Genomic DNA, 16,999 nt, shown 5'->3' with positions numbered 1-16,999 from the left:
TACCAAAAAGTAATCCCAGCTTTTCTTCTGTTCACACAGAAATATCCTCTTACAGTGCCAGTCTGTTGATTTTTTTGGTTTGTGCATCTCTTATAGGCAACAAATTGTTACAGTTTGTTCTTTTAACAATCAGTGAGCTGCCTTTTAAATTTTTATTTTAATTTTTTTTAGTTTGCTAAATTTTTATTGACTTAAGAAAAAAAATTCCTGGCCTCAGAGAGGAGGGCAATATAATCCCCAAATATTAGCTAAGACAGTCTAGTGCTTCTAAAGCCCCAGTCTTAAGCTGGAATGCAACATTCTCAATACCTCTTATTGTTGTTCACTCAGTCATGTGTAACTCTTTGCAACCGCATGGACTGTAGCATGCCAGGCTTCCCTGTCCTTCACTATCTCCCAGAGTTTGCTCAGATTCATGTCCATTGAGTCAGTGATGTCATCCAACCATCTCACCCTCTGCTGCCCCCTTCTCCTCCTGCCCTCAATCTTTCCTAATATGTCCTCCCAATGCAGGACACACTAGAGATGCAGGTTTGATCCCTGGGTCGGGAAGATCCCCTAGAGTAGAAAATGCAACCCATTCCAGTATTCTTGCCTGGGAAATCCCATGGACAGAGGAGCCTGGCAGGCTACAGTCCATGGGATTGCAGAAGAGTCAGACATGACTGAGCGACTGACCATACACACAGACATATGTATATATGTGTGAGCCTGAGGACAATATTTTCCTTAGAAAGAGTAAAGTTGTATAAATCATCACATTTCTATCATTGATGGGACTGCTGACAGTTGTGTCAAATTTTAAAGTCACCTCTAAAAGCAGTATGTAACCTTATATCATGAATTTTAGGCATTAACTGTAGCTTCAGTTTATTTTTTATGTTCTCTTTTCCTTCCTGTGGAATTTCTTCACTTTGGTTAGAAAAAAATGAGGAAGAAAGATTCTCATTGTTGAAACCCAATTTGTTTTATTGTGTTGTACGCTACTAGAATGAGATGAGTTTAAAAAAAAATTAATAATTTCCTTTTAAAAATTACTTATTTGGCTGTGATGGTTTTTTGTTTTGGCACTCATGAGCTTTGTTGCTTCATGTGTAATCTAGTTCCCTGACTAGGGATTGAACCTGGCCCCCTGCATTGAGAACTCAGAGTCTTAGCTATTGGACCATCAGGGAAGTCCCAATAATATTCTTATTTATATGTTCCAAGTCTATTTAACGGATATTTCCCAAAAGATTGGCTAGCATCTCCAAATTTGTGGCTCATCACCTGTGGACACCCTTCAATTAGAATTACTTGGGGCCGTAGCTTTGCTTGATAATCCACTTAAGTGAAAGAATACTCTTCAATCTTTATGCTAATATTTAGTGTGGAGTTCTGTTGTTTCCAGAAAAATCTTACATTCCAGGAAACCACAAGAGATTCTGATATGATATTCATAAAATGACTTTAGAGATGGCCTCGGGTATCTATGTGATGAAGGATTTTCATGTCCAATTTAACATCCACTTTACTGTTTGAAAAATAACAAAGCCTTTCTGCACTTTGGGGCTCCAAAATCACTGCAGATGGTGACTGCAGCCATGAAATTAAAGAACGGTTGCTCCTTGGAAGAAAAGCTATGACCAACCTAGACAGCATATTAAAAAGCAGACATTACTTTGCCAACAAAGGTCAATCTAGTCAAAGCTATGGTTTTTCTGGTAGTCATGTATGGATGTGAGAGTTGGACTATAAAGAAAGCTGAGTGCCAAAGAACTGATGCTTTTGAACTGTGGTGCTGGAGAAGACTCTTGAGAGTCCCTTGGACTGCAAGGAGATCCAACCAGTCCCTCCTAAAGGAAATCAGTCCTGAATATTCATTGGAAGGACTGATGCTGAAGCTGAAACTCCAATACTTGGCCACCTGATGTGAAGAACTGATTCATTGAAAAAGACCCTGATGCTGGAAAAGATTAAAGGTGGGAGGAGAAGGGGATGACAGAGGATGAGATGGTTGGATGGCATCACTGACGCGATGGACATGAGTTTGCATGGGCTCTGGGAGTTGGTGATGGACAGGGAAGCCTGGTGTGCTGCCGTCCATGGGGTCGCAAAGGGTCGGACACAATTGAGTGACTGAACAGAACTGAACTTCTGCGCCTTTACCCAATTTGGTAGCTCAAGTTAACCAGAGACTCCCATGAGACCATTTTTACTAGAAATCCAAGCCTTGTAGTTGAGTCTGTCAACTACAAGTTGGCACTTGGCATGGGTACTTGCCATCTACCTCTACAATGATTAAGTCATGTGCTGCTGCAGCTGCTGACCTTCAAAACCCCCTGAAAGTCAGAGTTCAGAGTGGAGAGCAGACTTGAGGCACTCTGTGCTGGAGGAAAAAATGGCAAGACAGGTCCTCAAATAGTCAGATATTTTCAGGACTGATTTTATGAGCCCAATTCTTTTATCTCCTCCTATGCAGAAAAGCACTAAAGTCCTTCATGGTGATGACTGTTCCTTGTGACTAGTAAAGGTGTCATGAGACTAGTAGAAACTGTAAGGTGAGTGCAGAGCAAAAGAGAGCGAGCTGGGCAGTCAGGCAAGAAAAAGGAAATTTATTAGAGGGAAAAGAGAGGGTGACTGGCTCTTAAGGAGAACCAGCATTCTCCCTTTCTGATGGAGTCCTTCTTCTACCCCACCAATGAAAAATTCTCTGAAGGTGAAGGGATGGTCACATAGCCAGAGGTCTGGAATCTGGTGGTCTTGCAGCTTTGAGAAGATAAGCGCCAGTGAGATAACAGGATGCCATTTGGACAATTTGATCAGTCTCACAGATCACTGTGATTTTATTCTTCATTTGCAAGGTCGACATAATGAGCCATCTTATCAATGAGACCCCATGTGGGCCCTATCAGAAACCTTCTGGAAAAATATGTCCTTGGGTGAATGTATTCCCCCTTCATCAAAATCTTTTATGTACTGATCTTTCCCTCTGCCTCTTTGGAGCAGTTTCTCAGCTATCTGAGGGGCTGTGTCCCGGGCTGCAGCCCTCATTTTGCCCCAAATAAAACTTAACTTGCAACTCTCACGTTGTGCTTTTTTTTTTTTTTTAAGTTGACAAGTCTCTGCCAATAGTATTGGGTCCACTGCATATTTTACTTCCTTATTCCGGATAAAGATATAGTGGGAGAAATATTATTAGTTTAAGAGTGAGTGGTAGCACTGTTTTGTGCTTATCATGCAGCCATTTCCCCATCTAATTGCTAACAGTACTCTGATTTTGTTTTGGGCTTACCAGGTGGCGCTAGTGGTAAAGAACCCATCTGCCAATGCAGGAGACATAAGAGATGTGGGTTCAATCCCTGGGTTAGGAAGATTCCCCTGGAGGAGGGTATGGCAACCCACTCCAGTATTCTTGCCTGGAGAATCCCATGGACAGAGGAGCCTGGCGGGCTATAGTCCATGCGGTTGCACAGAGTTGGACACAAGTGAAGCGACTTAGCAAGCACGCATGCGCCTAGCCTCAGGGGACAAGGAGTCTTGAGTTTAGCTTATCGTAGCCCTCTTATGCCCTATCTCCAGAGACTCACTCTCCCATCTTCCTTTGCGGTTAAGAATAGCCATGCGAAGGAGCATGGGCGCTTTCTGGCAAAAAAATTTCCTCTTGGTAAGAAATAGAGATGAGGAGAAGGTGGTGACTTCCCTGGGTGCACTGCCCTGCTTCCTTCCTTTGAAAAGTACATGAAGTTAATGTCTGGAGCCGCAGCTGCTATCTTGCAACAAGCCTGAAGGTGAGAAGCCAAGATGCCACAGTGGGGGGAATGGAAGGTAGGAAGGCACCAGGGCTTTCGGTGGTGTTACCTGTTCAACCAACCCAGAGCCCACTACCTCAGATCTCTTATTAAGTAAACAATAAATGTCTTTACATTTTTAATATTGTGGTTCTCAAAGTGTGTTCTGGGGAGCCTTAAAACCCTTTAAAAGGTCCCATGAGAACAAAATTTTAACTAAGCGGGGTCCTATAAGGCCTTCCTGGGACAGACCCCCCCCCCCCCCACCACCATGTCCTCCAACCTGCCTCTTGTTTGTAGAAAAACTTTAGCCTCTTAGACCTTCCCCAAGTTCCACTAAGAATAAATTTAACCAGAGAAGTGAGAAAATGCAGAAACAAAGAAAAACAGTCAAGCGAGACAAAAGAATAATAGTTTAGCCATTAAGCAAAGTCAAGGACCTTTAGTTCCTCCTTCAGGGCTTTGGTAATCTTCTGAGCCAAATCCTTTGAGCTTTTTGCAGATACTGAACCACTCACCAGGTGCTTGCATGCTAGGTTGCTTTAGTCACGCCCAACTCTTTGCAACCCCATGGACTGTAACATGCCAGGCTCCCCTGTCCATGGGATGCTCCAGGCAATAATACTGGAGTGGGTTGCCATGCCCTTCTCTAGGGGATCTTCCCGACCCAGGGACCAAACCCACATCTCTTACATCTAACCTGCATTGGCAGGCAGCTTCTTTACCACTAGCGCCACCTGGGAAGCCCAAAAGATCACAAAAAGTCCTTTGAGCCGGAATTGAACCAGCAACTTATGGATTGCCATTGCTCACTCCCTCCAGTTCTCTGCTCTACCAACTGAACTAAGAAGTTAACTGTAAGCTGCCCAGAAGCCCGCAGACCCCAGACCAACCAGCTGGTCACATCCCCAGCAACTGTCTCCCTCATCTTTAAAAGTCTTCCCCTGAAAGCCACCAGGAGTCCAGACCTTTTGAGCATTATGTGCCTGGGCTCCTTGCTTTGCGCCTTGTCTAAATGCTACATTTTCCTTCACAACCTGGTGTCAGTAACTGGCTTTACTGTGTGAGAGAGTGGAGCCAAGCTTGGTTTGGTAACAGTTGTTAAGACGTTATTTACCTTTTTCACCCTCATTCTTTCACGAGCATACAGTGGGGTTTTCCAGAGGGTCCATGTTGTTTAATATCAGAACAGATTGAAGGGAGAAGCTGCTAGAAAATCCAGCTGCCTTCTATTATATCAGACGTGAAAGATTTGCAAAAATGTATCAGTCATTCTCACTCATTTTTTGCTTTTGTTTTGGAGAATAGAGCTATTTTTCATTAAAATGTACTATTTATGTTAACATGCAGTGGGGTTTGTAACTTATTTTTTAATGAATACAAATCTTGCAAGTTTCTCAGTTTTAACTTCGAATGCAGTAAATATTGACAGATCTAATCCACATGAACAAAGGCTTTTGGGGATCCTCAATAATTTAAGAGTGTAAAGGAGTCCTGAAAACCAAAAGTGTGTGAGAGCTGCTGACCAAAGGGAGTGGATTTTTTTTTGTTAATTGCTGCAGAAATTGTTAATTTCTGAAAAGCATTCCTGAATGACTTGGGGTAGAATTCTTGGGGGGAGAACTGTCTTTGTTTAGAAAAGCAAACTAATGGGCCATTGTAGTTATAAAAAGATAGCAGGGCTGGGACCACCTGGGAATGAGACAAAGAGAAAGCCAGACTGCTCAGCATAAGAAAAGCCTGAGAATCTGGGGTGAGTTTGCTCTGGAGAGGAACAAAGAAGGGGGAGATGGCCCGCAAAGTGACTGGAGGTGAAGCTAAGTGGGAGAGAGGCCCAGGGAAGGGAAAGGGCCCTTGGTGGGGAAAGGGGTGTGGAGTGAAGGGAAGATGTATTAGCGGAACCATTGACTAAAACCGCTGCCCTTGCCAGGCAGCATGAAAGTGAAAGGGGGCTTCCCTGTTGGCTCAGATGATAAAGAATCTGCCTGCAGTGCAGGAGACCTGGGTTTGATCCCTGGGTCGGGAAGATCCCCTGGAGAAGGGAATGGCAGCTCACTCCAATATTCTTGCCTGGAGAATTCCATGGACAGAGGAGCCTGGTGGGCTACAGTCCACGGGGTCGCCAACAGTTGGCCAGGCACCATAGTAACCACTTGCATGAATTATCTTAAACTGGAGGCCCTGGTAAGGAATGCGGAACTAACAAGCTACCACCAACTGGAAGAACTGAGGAAAGGTCAAAAGGAGAGACGAGATGCTAGTCCATACGTCCTACGAACTTCCCAGAATCCTTCTTGCTGGAATCCATCTTGGCCGAGCAATGCATGCACCACCAGGAAGGACCCTGAGTCAGAATGACTGGCCAGAGACAACCCAGAAACTAACCCCATCATAAAACCTGAGTCTGCAAGCGATAGTGGCAGAGCAGTTCTCCTGAGTTCCCTTACCCCGCTGCTCTTCACCTGGGCGCTCCTTCCCAATAAAGTCTCTTGCTTTGTCAGCACGTGTATCTCCTTGGACAATTCATTTCCGAGTGTTAGACAAGAGCCCACTCTCAGGCCCTGGACGGGATCCCTCTTCCTTCTACAAGTGTATGAATGAGAGCCACCTACATTCTGTCTTAAACTCTCCAAGTCCTCAGCCAAAATCTGCTACACATTCACAACAGCCTTGATGAGTGGTGTTTTGGGGACATCAAAGACAAGGGGCTGTATCCCATGTTAGGGTTGACAGGAAGTGGAGAGAAAACAAGAGGTGAAGTGTGGGTGACAGAATTCTGAGCAAACCAGAAATCAGAACCAGAAGTCACTAGGTAAAATGTACCCATCTTCACCTCACTATCCCATGAATCCCTGTAGGTATTGGAAAAGAACATGGGGCTTCCTATCACAGGAGAATTTGAGACCATTATATTAGAATTTCAAAGAGCTGCATCACTGTAGCTGGTGTCTGCATTAGCAAAGCGCTTGTCAGCTGTTTCCTAGAGGCTTTGGCATTTAATGGCTGAAAAGTTGCCCTCATCTCTTTCTAGGTGCCAAAAGACAGGACTCGGGTAGCTCTCCACCTCCTGGTGAAGACTTAAAAAAGTAGGTACAGGTCTCCGGAGATCTCTTGGGAAGCAGTCAAGTTGATTTTTCCAAACTTGCAATCTCAGCATTTGATTTTATTACTGCTGCCCTCTGGGTTTTGGCAGGCTTACCTAAAAAGATGGCTACTTTCAATGTTCATTTACTCTGTTTACAAAGAAAAAGGTTTCTGTTGCCAGCATGCTTTCGCTCAGATTTGGGGACTCTGTACTTATTTAATATGTTTTAAAAGTCTAATGAGGAGTTAGTAAGCATTTGGAAACTTTGCAGCTTTCAGGATGAAAGCAGCCATCTGTGGTTATGACATCATCGCTGTTAATTACCCCTTTGCAAAAATCTGCCTGAATGGAGAAGAGGTGGGTGTGTCTATGTGGGTATTTAACGTGATGATTAAAATATATTAATGATAGTTTTCACTTCTCAAGCACCGTACATCTTAGGATCTTTAAAAGTGCTTCCACAGGCTTTAATTAGCCCTTATAACTCTACTAGGAAGAAGTAAAACAGCTCCATTTTACAAAAGAGGAAAGTGAAACACAAGGAGAAAGGTCCTGTTTGAGGGTAGAATAAAGCTGCCTCCTTGCAATTCAGCAGTGAAGCTCAACCTTTCTCCTTTGCTTGACCAAGAATTGACACCCACGAGCTTTAGGTGAGAAGCACAAATTGGTTCCCATCTTGACGCGCTAGACACTTGAACCAAAACAGAACATTTGGGAGTTAAATATTTCTTATTATAAGCTGCCTCCTAAGGTTATCTAAACAAACAAAAAAACCCAAGAAAACCAAAAATCAAAAGGATTATACAGTTCAGAAGTTCTGATTCTCAGTTTCCTCCAGAGTTTAACCATTTTGAATTCTGGGTTATGTATGAAACTGTGCTAGATCAGAAAAGGAAGCCATAATTGCCAATTATTCCACGTTTTATAGATTGTTTTCATTTTCAATGAAGGAAATGTAGGAAAGTTGATAGGAATGCATAGAAAGAAATGTATAGAAAAATGCAAAATTTTCTTCCCACCAGATATATTTATCTGTATATCTGAAAAGGGCCAAATGAAAAGCATACTTTTTAAAAGCTATTATGAAAAAATTTCAAACACATGCAAAAGTAGAGACACCCCAATGTATTCATCACTCAGTTTCCACACTTATCAACTTTCTGTTATTTTTGTTTCAATTCTCCCCTGCTACTTGTTTTGTGGGAGTATTTCAAAGCAAATCCCAGATATCCTATTTCACCATAAATACTTCTATATTTTTTTCCTAATGTATAAGAATTTAACATAAATAGAACCATAATGCCATTATCACACCCAACAGAAAAGTAATTCTTCAATATTATATAATAGTCTGTATTCAGTTTCTACTGATTGTTTCAAAATTGTCCCAAAATTGCATTGACTACTATCTCCTTCTTTTTCTTTTTGGCTGTACCCCACAGCTTGGGGGATCTCAGTTCCCCAACCAGGGATTGAACCCCAGGCCATGGCAGTGAAAGCCCAGAATCCAAACCACTAGACCACCAGGGAACTCCCATTGACTATTATCTCTTAAGACTCTTTTACTTAACAGGTCTCCCTTCTTTTCCTTTGTTCCCCCCCACCCCACCATTAATTTATTGGGAAAACTGGCTCATTTCTCCTGTAGAACTTTCCACAGTCTATATATTTAGTTTATTGTATCTTTGGAGTCTTTTAACATATTTCTCCATCCTTCACATTTCTTTAAATGGTAGCTAGAGCTGAAGGCTTGATTAGCTTCAGGTTCTTTTTTTCTGTTCCAAACTTCAGTGGTAGAGCTGTATATTTTCTATTATATCACATCAAAAGGTACCTAATGTCTGGGGGGCATTTGGGGGCATGTTTAAGAAGGATCGGTAGGATGCATGATTTCATTGCAATATAGTGATTTCCTCCTTCTATCACTTCTGCATTTATTAGCTGTGATTCTTTTATAAAGAAAAAATATTCCCCCATCAACTAGCATATTTGGTTATCCTGAAATACAGCCCATAAAAGAAAAGGCAAGATAAATGCTTGATTCTTTCCCTTTAGTTATCACCTTGGAGAAAAACGCCCTAGTAACCTCCAAAGTCATGGATTTAACAAAGCTGTTTATTTCATTTTATAGTCTCTATTCCTATTGGCCCATCTTTGGCCAGTGGAACCACTCAACTTTCCTTCTACTCAAATATCTCTGATGCCTTGTCTTCTGAAACAATAAGATGTTCCAGGATCATGTACTTTGCCTGCCCCAGACCTGCAAACAGACTTCAATGAGCTCTGGCCCCTTTTACTGGGAAATGAAGAGACCTACTTTTTGATGCAATGTGAAAGAGGCTCCAAGGAGGTGTATCTCTGGGCAGTGGGCAGCGTTTGCTGAGTGATACAGCAGGAAGGGACCCTGAGCCAGCTCTTATTTACAGATGAGCAAACACGGTACCAGGCGGGGTCAGGAGGGCAAGGCTCTGGGAGACCTTCCTCAGGGTGTGACCTTTGACAAGTCAAGCCCTCGCCCTGGCATCCCTTCCAGCCGGATATTCTGCGGCTCCAGGTGCGTGACTAACGTTTCCGGCACAGACGCGCCCTGGGACTTTCCCGGGCCCCCACCCCGCCTCGCCGAGCTGGTGAGAGTGGCCCGCGGGGGCGCGGGGCCGAGCGGGTGGGAGCCGCCCTGCCCGGAACTGGAGCCTCAGCGCCTCCTGGTGACTGCAGTGGGTGGGGCGGGGCTTGGCGAGGGCGGGGCTCAGCCCCCGGCGGCTCCGCCTCTTCGTTCCCGGAGGGGTGGGGGCTGGGCCGGTGCATGCGTGCAGGAGCTGTAGAGGTTTCGCAAGGACGTGACCTTAAGGGGAAAAAACCCCCACCGTGTCACGAGTGGCTGCTAACCGAGGTTAGCGAGCTGAACTAGTTCTCCAACGCCCGGGGAGGGAGGGATGGAAGGAGGGACTAGGCCGAAACGTCCAGACATGTGACTCGCTGTCTACTCGCCCCTCCATTAGCGCGGTGGCACGCCCTCCGCCCTGGGGAGGATGGAAAGGCGTGCAAGCACCGTGTGTCAGGGCCTGCGGTTGGGGCGACGTCACTCCACCGGCAGTCAGCAGAATGAAGGCACAGTTTCCTCTGCCCCTCCCCTCCCCCCAGTTCCAGAACCGAGGCCCCTGAGCACAGGCTGATCTAACCAGGCCCCTAGGAGCTGAGTTTCCATTGGAAAATTGGAAGTGAGAGGAAGTAGGCTGATTTGCTGAGAGAGAACAAAGGAGTTAAGTGCTGGAGCCGCAGAAAGGTTTCAGCGGAGGTAGTTTAGAGGTGCCTGGCGAGAAGGGGAGGGGCTCCCTCCTCTTTTCCCCCTTCTCCGAGCGGAGTGGCCACGGGGATGGGGATCCACGGTATTCCAGTCTCACTAGGGTGCCAGAATAACCCAGGGACTGGGAGGCAGGAGGACTGGATCCTAGCTCCACCTCCACTTAACTGTCACCCCGGGGAGCAGGTCACTTAACCTTTGTGGGCCTCAGTTTCCTTACTTGAAGAAGAATGGTCTGGACTAGATTATGGAATAGTTTCAAGTACTGTAAGGCATAGGAAGCGGGGGTATCTGTCCTGAGACCACAGAGTAAGTCAGAGAAAAAGCTGGGGCCAGGGGCCAAGGCTGTCATGTGCCCCGGTGTGTTTCTATAGTTGTCGTGTTCCCCCAATTCTCACATGGGCTTTATTAGCAAACATTTGTGCATCACTCTCTGGGATGTGGTGGCAGAGAGAGTGCCCCTGCTCAAGAGCTGTGGCATGGCTTCCCTCTCTTCCTTGCCTGTGTCCATTGCACACCACAAGGCCCTTTCTCACACATTAAGTGTCCATTAGGTCCATTAAGTGAAAGTTGCTCAGTTGTGTCCGACTGTTTGCAACCCTATGGACTATACAGTGCATGGAATTCTCTAGGCCGGAATACTGGAGTGGGTGGCCTTTCCCTTCTCCAGGGGATCTTCCCAACCCAGGAATCGAATCCAGGTCTCCTGAATTGCAGGTGGATTCTTTACCAGCTGAGCCACAAGAGAAGCCCTATCTCACACATGTCCTCAAGTAAACGGCTGCTGTTTAAGGGGTCACTTCTCAAGTGTGTACAGTGGTGGCACAGATTACCCCCAGGAGGATAGACTAACAAAATCGAGTTCAGAATCTGTTGGGCATGGAGTCCTGAGGTCCCAGATACCCAGACTCTTGTGCGCATGTCCTTGGCACCTTGACTCCTGGTCCTTCATCTTGCCCAGTCTGAGGGTGGTAACTGTCAGACTTTACGGCGGCGGGACCACACCACAGCCCTGGACCATTGAAACAGTACAAAGGGCAGGGCTGATGCCTATGGGCAAGGAGGGAGGGTGCCAAGAGGGTCTCATCTCTTAGAGGAGGTAGCAACTTGTGCTAAGCCCGAAGGCTGGGGTTTCAGCGGGTGGAGAAGTGCGGAAAGAAAAGAGCAAAGGTCATGAGGACCAGCCATCCAGGGTCGGAATGTCTGTGAATTGTGACCATGATGTAGAAAAGCGGGAGGTGAATCTGTGTTCTCAGAACAACAGGCTTCACCTCCAAGTATTGCTGCACAATGGAGGGTGAGGCCACCAGCTGTTGAGTCCCTGAGGGGCAGCCTCACCCATTAGAGGAGGATGAGACCTTACAGCCCATCCCAGGGCAGCTCTGCATACAGCAAAAGTCCTGATACCCCTCCCTGTACCATGCCTCCTTGGTCATCAGCATTTCTTTCCTTTTTTTAATTTAAAGATTTTTTAAAAAAAATGTGGACCATTTTAAAAGTCTTTATTGAATTTGATACAATATTGCTTCTGTTTTATGGGTTTTTTTTTGGCTGTAAGGCATGTGGGATCTTAGCTCCCTGACCAGGATTGAATCTGCACCTCCAGCTTTGGAAGGCGAAGTCTTAACCACTGGACTGCCAGAGAAGTCCCAGTCGGCATTTCTTTATCAATGACAAATTGGGGAAGGGATTCCAAGGTGGCTCAGTGGTCAAGAATCTGCCTGCCAACGCAGGAGACGCTGGTCCAATCCCTGGGTTGGGAAGATGCCCTGGAGGAGGAAATGGCAACCCACTCCAGTATTAAAAAAAATTTTTTTTTTTTTTTTAAATTTATGGCCGGTTAGGTCTTAGTTGTAGACTTAGGCTTAGTTGCTCTGCGGCATGTGGGATTTCAGTTCCCGGACTAGGGATCGAACCCGTGTCCCCTGAATTGGCAGGTGGATTCTTAAACCACTGGATCACCAAGGAAGTCCCTGCTCCAGTATTCTTGCCTGGAAAATCCCATGAACAGAGGAGCCTGGTAGGCTACAGTTCATGGGGTTGCAGAGTCGGATAAGACTGTGCACACACAACAAACAACTAAATTGGGGAAGCTTAGTTACCCCCCCCAGCCCCCTGATTTGTTACAAGAGATAAAAGCCTGGAAAGACGTTTTCTTTAGGAATCAGCGCATCACCATCATTTAGCGTGCTAACCAGAGGCTGCTGGAAGAGGAGTGGCTCCCCATCTCCTCTGGGAGCAGCCTCTACCAAGGGTGGGAGTGGGTGGACAAAAGCCCCAGCTCCCTGCCCTGCGGAGGAGATCGTTCTGAGACGTGTGCTCACTCTTGTCTCGCAGAGTTTGCTAGGGTATTAGGCTCCGCATTCGACTCCGCGATGTTAGGCTCTGCTGGCTCCCAGCACCAGCTTGTTTGATAACACCATTGATTTCTACCTTCCCCAGGCTCCTGCTGGGGCTTCCACAGTCGCTTCACATATCCAGTACTTTCATTTGTATCCTTGTCCCAGGATCTGTCTCTGGGGGGATCCGAACTAAGCATAACGCCATTTCATGTTGCAGTTGGGCCCGGGGGTTGCTCATCAGGAAATAAAAGCGTGGAAGGAAGCGATCTCCGACTTCCTTCCGGGGCTCGGCTGGGAGTTTGCCTCATCGGCCCGCCTCCTATCAAATGGAAAGGGGCACCTTGCCTTGTTTCACTAGGTACCAGGCTGAACATGCCCGCGCGCGCTGACCCTGCAGAATGGTCTCCGTCTCCCTGTGGTGTGTGTGTGTACACGGGGGCCAGCAGGAGTCGGGAGCAGAGAAATGGAAAGAATCTGGTTTAGTATCCAGCACCGCCCCCTTCCTCCCCGAGGATGCCCATTTGAGGCCGCTGAAGTCTGAACCCCTGAACCTGTGGAGGAATTTTGTCTTTTCATTAGCGGCCCCGTGCTGAGTCCTGCTGGCGGCTTCCAAACCAAAGCAGCAGGAATGACAAAGAAACGCTAGAGCTCCCCCCTCCCCCACTGCTGATGGAAGCTTTTCTAGAAGGCCACCTGCAAAGGCAAAGCCCCGCATCCCGGGCGCCTCTATATCACGTGCTCATTTAGCCCACCCCTCCTCCCTTTTCCTGCCCCTCTCATCAGCCACCAGCTGCATCAAGACCGAGAACCAGAGCCGGCAGCCCCCACCTCCGAGTGGCGGTGTGTGTGTGTGTGTGTCGCGAGGCGCTGTCTTGCCTGAACACAGGATCCAGTCTGATGTTTCTCCTCAGGGGCTTGGCAGTCCATCGCACTTCCCGTGACACCCCCTCCCCTCTTGCTTTTTTTTTTTTTAAACCCCCTGGGAACTAGTCTTTGATGACTAGGCTCCTTGTCCCCCAGTCGGTCAGTGTGACTAGCTGGTGCGATGAATGGGCCCTCCTTCGTCTCTCCCCTGATAGGCTTCTCATTGCTCCTTACTTTGCACTCAGGAGAAATGTCTGATTTCACAGGCAGAGGCAGTCTTCCTCAGGGAGATCCTTGGCCCAGAACCCCAGGCCCACAAGCCTGCTGAAGACTGAAGGTGAGGTGGACCTGGTAAGTGCAGCCCATGGTCATAGGTGTTAACAGACTGGTCTCAGGGCTGTGTTTTATTTTATTTATTTATTTATTTATTTCAGGGCCGTGTTTTAGCCTGTGGCCTGCTGGAGGCGGAGCAGAGGCTTCATGGGGCCAAGGTTTGGAAAGAAGTCTGCAAGGATGCCCCCAACATGAGTGGTCACCAGGGGAGTGCTGCCCACTGCTCCCACCTGAGCAGGGAGGGCCCACTCCTGGGGATAGGGACTTCATTTTTCGGGGGTGAGGGGATCCTCCAGCATAGTTTCTTTCCTAGCAGAGGTTATGACAAGTGCAGCCATATTTTGACTTTCAAGACCCAAATGGAAGAAAACAAACAATTCCCCAAGGCACAGCAGTCTCTGTTGCCTGGTTCCAGGCCAGGACAGCCAGGATGTGGCAGGTTGCCATGGATACCTGGTGAGCAGAGGAACTTGCTGAGTACAGGATCAGACCCTGCAGCCAGGCCTGGTGGATCTGATGGGGCCAGAAGAATGTAGGAACACCTAAACTGCTGTCATCACCTTGAGCAGAGCCCGTCCACCACTCCCCTGAACCAGGGCTTTCCACTTTAGGGCTCATAGTTGTTGTTGTTCAGTTGCTAAGTCCTGTCTGACTCTTTGTGACCCCCGTGGACTGGAGCACACCAGGCTTCCCTGTCCGTCACCAACTCCCGGAGCTTGCGCAAACGCACGTCCATTGAGTCGAAGATGCCAGCCAACCATCTCATCCTCTTTTGTCTCCTTCTCCTCCTGTCTTCAGTCTTTCCCAGCATCTGTCTTTTCCAACAAGTCGGCTCTTCACATCAGGTGGCCAAGGTATTGGAGCTTCAGCTTCAGCATCAGTCCTTCTAATGAATATTCAGGGTTGATTTCCTTTAGGATGGATTGGTTTGATCTCCTTGGTGTCCAAGGGTCTCTCAAGAGTCTTCTCCATGCATAGGAATCGTGTTAAAATGCAGTTGCTGGCTCTAGGGGCCTGGGGTGGGGGTGCTGAGACTTCTCCGTTCCTTACCAGTTCCCAGATGCTTCTTTTGATCTGAGGCCACACTCTGAGTTCTGGTGGATTTGGGAAATCTCAGCCAGGTTCTGAAAATGGCCACGGACCTGCTGCCTTGGGTGGGGGCGGGCAAGCATCACCTCGACCTCAACGATGGGACTCTAGCCTTGGTGATAGACCCACTCCAGTCTGCTTTGGATCATCTGCCATCAGCTTCTCAACAGAGAAAGGAAAGCAGCAGCCTGCATTTTGAGAAAACATCATTATTTTAACCTGTTCTGCCCCTTCCCCATCTCTCCAAGTTCTATGACACGTCCTTATTGAAAATGCTGATAATGCTATCTGAGTGGCGAGAAGCCAATTTCTGGCTGTTCATTGCTTGAGGCTGGGGCTGGGGTCAGGGCAGGAGGCGGGGTCTGTGGAGGGTTTAAGGAGAGAAAGGGGCCAGGCAGATGGAGAAGCCAAGGCCTGGGAATAAAGCTGATTGGTGTGTCAGCAAAATCTGTCACTGGCTTTGGTGATTCGAAAGGCAGACACATTCTTTCATCTCTGTTAATCCTCATCTGATACAGGATTTCCCTGCCATTAAATCTGGAGAAAGAAAAATAGGTACTCAAACCTGCACCAGCAACTATTTCTCCTCTCCCCCCTGCTCACCATCCTCCCTGCCCCCACTTTACTTCTCTGTTGAATCATTTTTAACCTCTGTGGCTGCTTGATTCAGGGAGATGGATGGGCTGGGGGAGCTGAAGGGCACCTCAGAGGAGGAGCGGGATCAAGCAGACCCCCAGGATGGTAAGTGACATTTGGGGACCATGTGGGAACACCAGGTTTCCTCTCTGTCCATTTCCTTGCTGGGTTGTCAGTGAGTCCGACTGAGTTGCTGTCAGGTTTTAGCCTGGCGGAAGGGTTTCCAAACAGATCCAAGCTGTCAGTTTGGGGGGGGGGGCACCTCTGATTGGCTGTTGTTACTGGTTTCTCTTAAGGCAACATCAAGATGATGGGGAGAGAGGTGTACGGTGAAGAGGGGGGAGAGGCAGGGCATTCTGGAGGAAGTGGAGGAATAGGGAGGGCCTGAGTGACCTGGTTCTCCAGTGACCCCTCCTGGGCACCCGGTGACCTGTGTTCTCTCCCCTCAGATAGGGATTCCACAGCTGGGTGGTTCTAAGCCAGCAGGCGCGTGAAAAGCTGCGGGATGCTGAGCCTGCTGCTACATGGTGAGTTCCGGGGCCCCCTCCTTCCGTCCCCTAGCAGACACCTGCCAGTGGGTGCAAGGGCTGGGGAGCCGGTAGAAGATGCTAGAAGATGCATGGAAACCACAGGGCTTCCGCCCAAGAAGTATGGGCTTCAGGTGGCTTCCATGAACGCTGAACCTGGGCACCAGTTCTTCTGAGTAGGCTCCACTGAATGTGTGATCATGGGGGTGGGGATGGAGTAGGAGAGGAAAGAGCAGGTGGGGGGGTTGTTTTTTTCTCATTGTTGTTTCCCGAGCCAAATATATGAAATAACCTCTTGGTGGTTTTCTTATTCTAATTTCAGATATGAATTCACTGGTGTAATTACCAAAAAACTACAGTGGTTTTCTAATTCCATTATTTTAAGCTCATTTAGTTTAAAAAGAAAAAAACAAACTCAATTCCTTAAGAAAATCATCTTCCTAAAGAAAGAATATGACATGAAACATATCACGTTAGAATTATGTGATTACGGATGTTTAGAAATTTTTTTCTAAGTTTTTTTGGTCCTATTGTTACATGGATTTTAAGACAACAAGAAGACTCAGCCCCAATTTTTTCCCACATCTCTACAGCTCCGGCTGTTCCAACCTAACCCAGATAGCCCAAGGAAAAATCCCTTGTTAAGTTATGCAGCAAATGATTTAGACAACGGATCTGTTTTCCTGACCCTTGAGTGAATGTAATTATTTGAGGTTATAACGACCCATGTAATAGGCCTCTGCCATGCCGACAGAAAATGTTACCAGATAATTCTAGAATTCAGTAATAGAATTTTCTCCCTCTTTAATTCTACCTTTTCAAAAAGTAGAGCTTGCTCTATTCGAGGAATCAACAGGTACACACTGTACCTTTAATACACTCTAGGGATATCAGGAGAGAGATAATTGCATAGCCTTTGTCCTTGAGAAATGTACATTCTTTAATGGCTGACTCAATAAGTAAATGAGAAAAAAAAATTGGAACAAGGCACAGGGAACAGTATGATAAATAGGACATGACTTCCTAGCTGGAGGAGACTCCAAAGGACAGAG

General features: G+C 46.9%; 1 long non-coding RNA gene across 1 annotated transcript; it reads left to right on the top strand.

Annotated features, from left to right (window-relative positions):
- Positions 1 to 9,323: 9,323 nt before the first annotated feature.
- Positions 9,324 to 13,891, top strand: LOC122688999. Its single transcript, XR_006339642.1, has 3 exons — positions 9,324 to 9,409; positions 13,629 to 13,699; positions 13,797 to 13,891. It is a non-coding gene; the product is annotated as an uncharacterized LOC122688999 (long non-coding RNA).
- The last annotated feature ends 3,108 nt before the right edge of the window (positions 13,892 to 16,999 follow it).

The sequence above is a fragment of the Cervus elaphus genome, chromosome X, assembly GCF_910594005.1.
Source record: "Cervus elaphus chromosome X, mCerEla1.1, whole genome shotgun sequence".
NCBI classification, from domain to species: Eukaryota; Metazoa; Chordata; class Mammalia; order Artiodactyla; family Cervidae; genus Cervus; species Cervus elaphus.
This window is presented reverse-complemented; position numbering and strand designations above follow the sequence as displayed.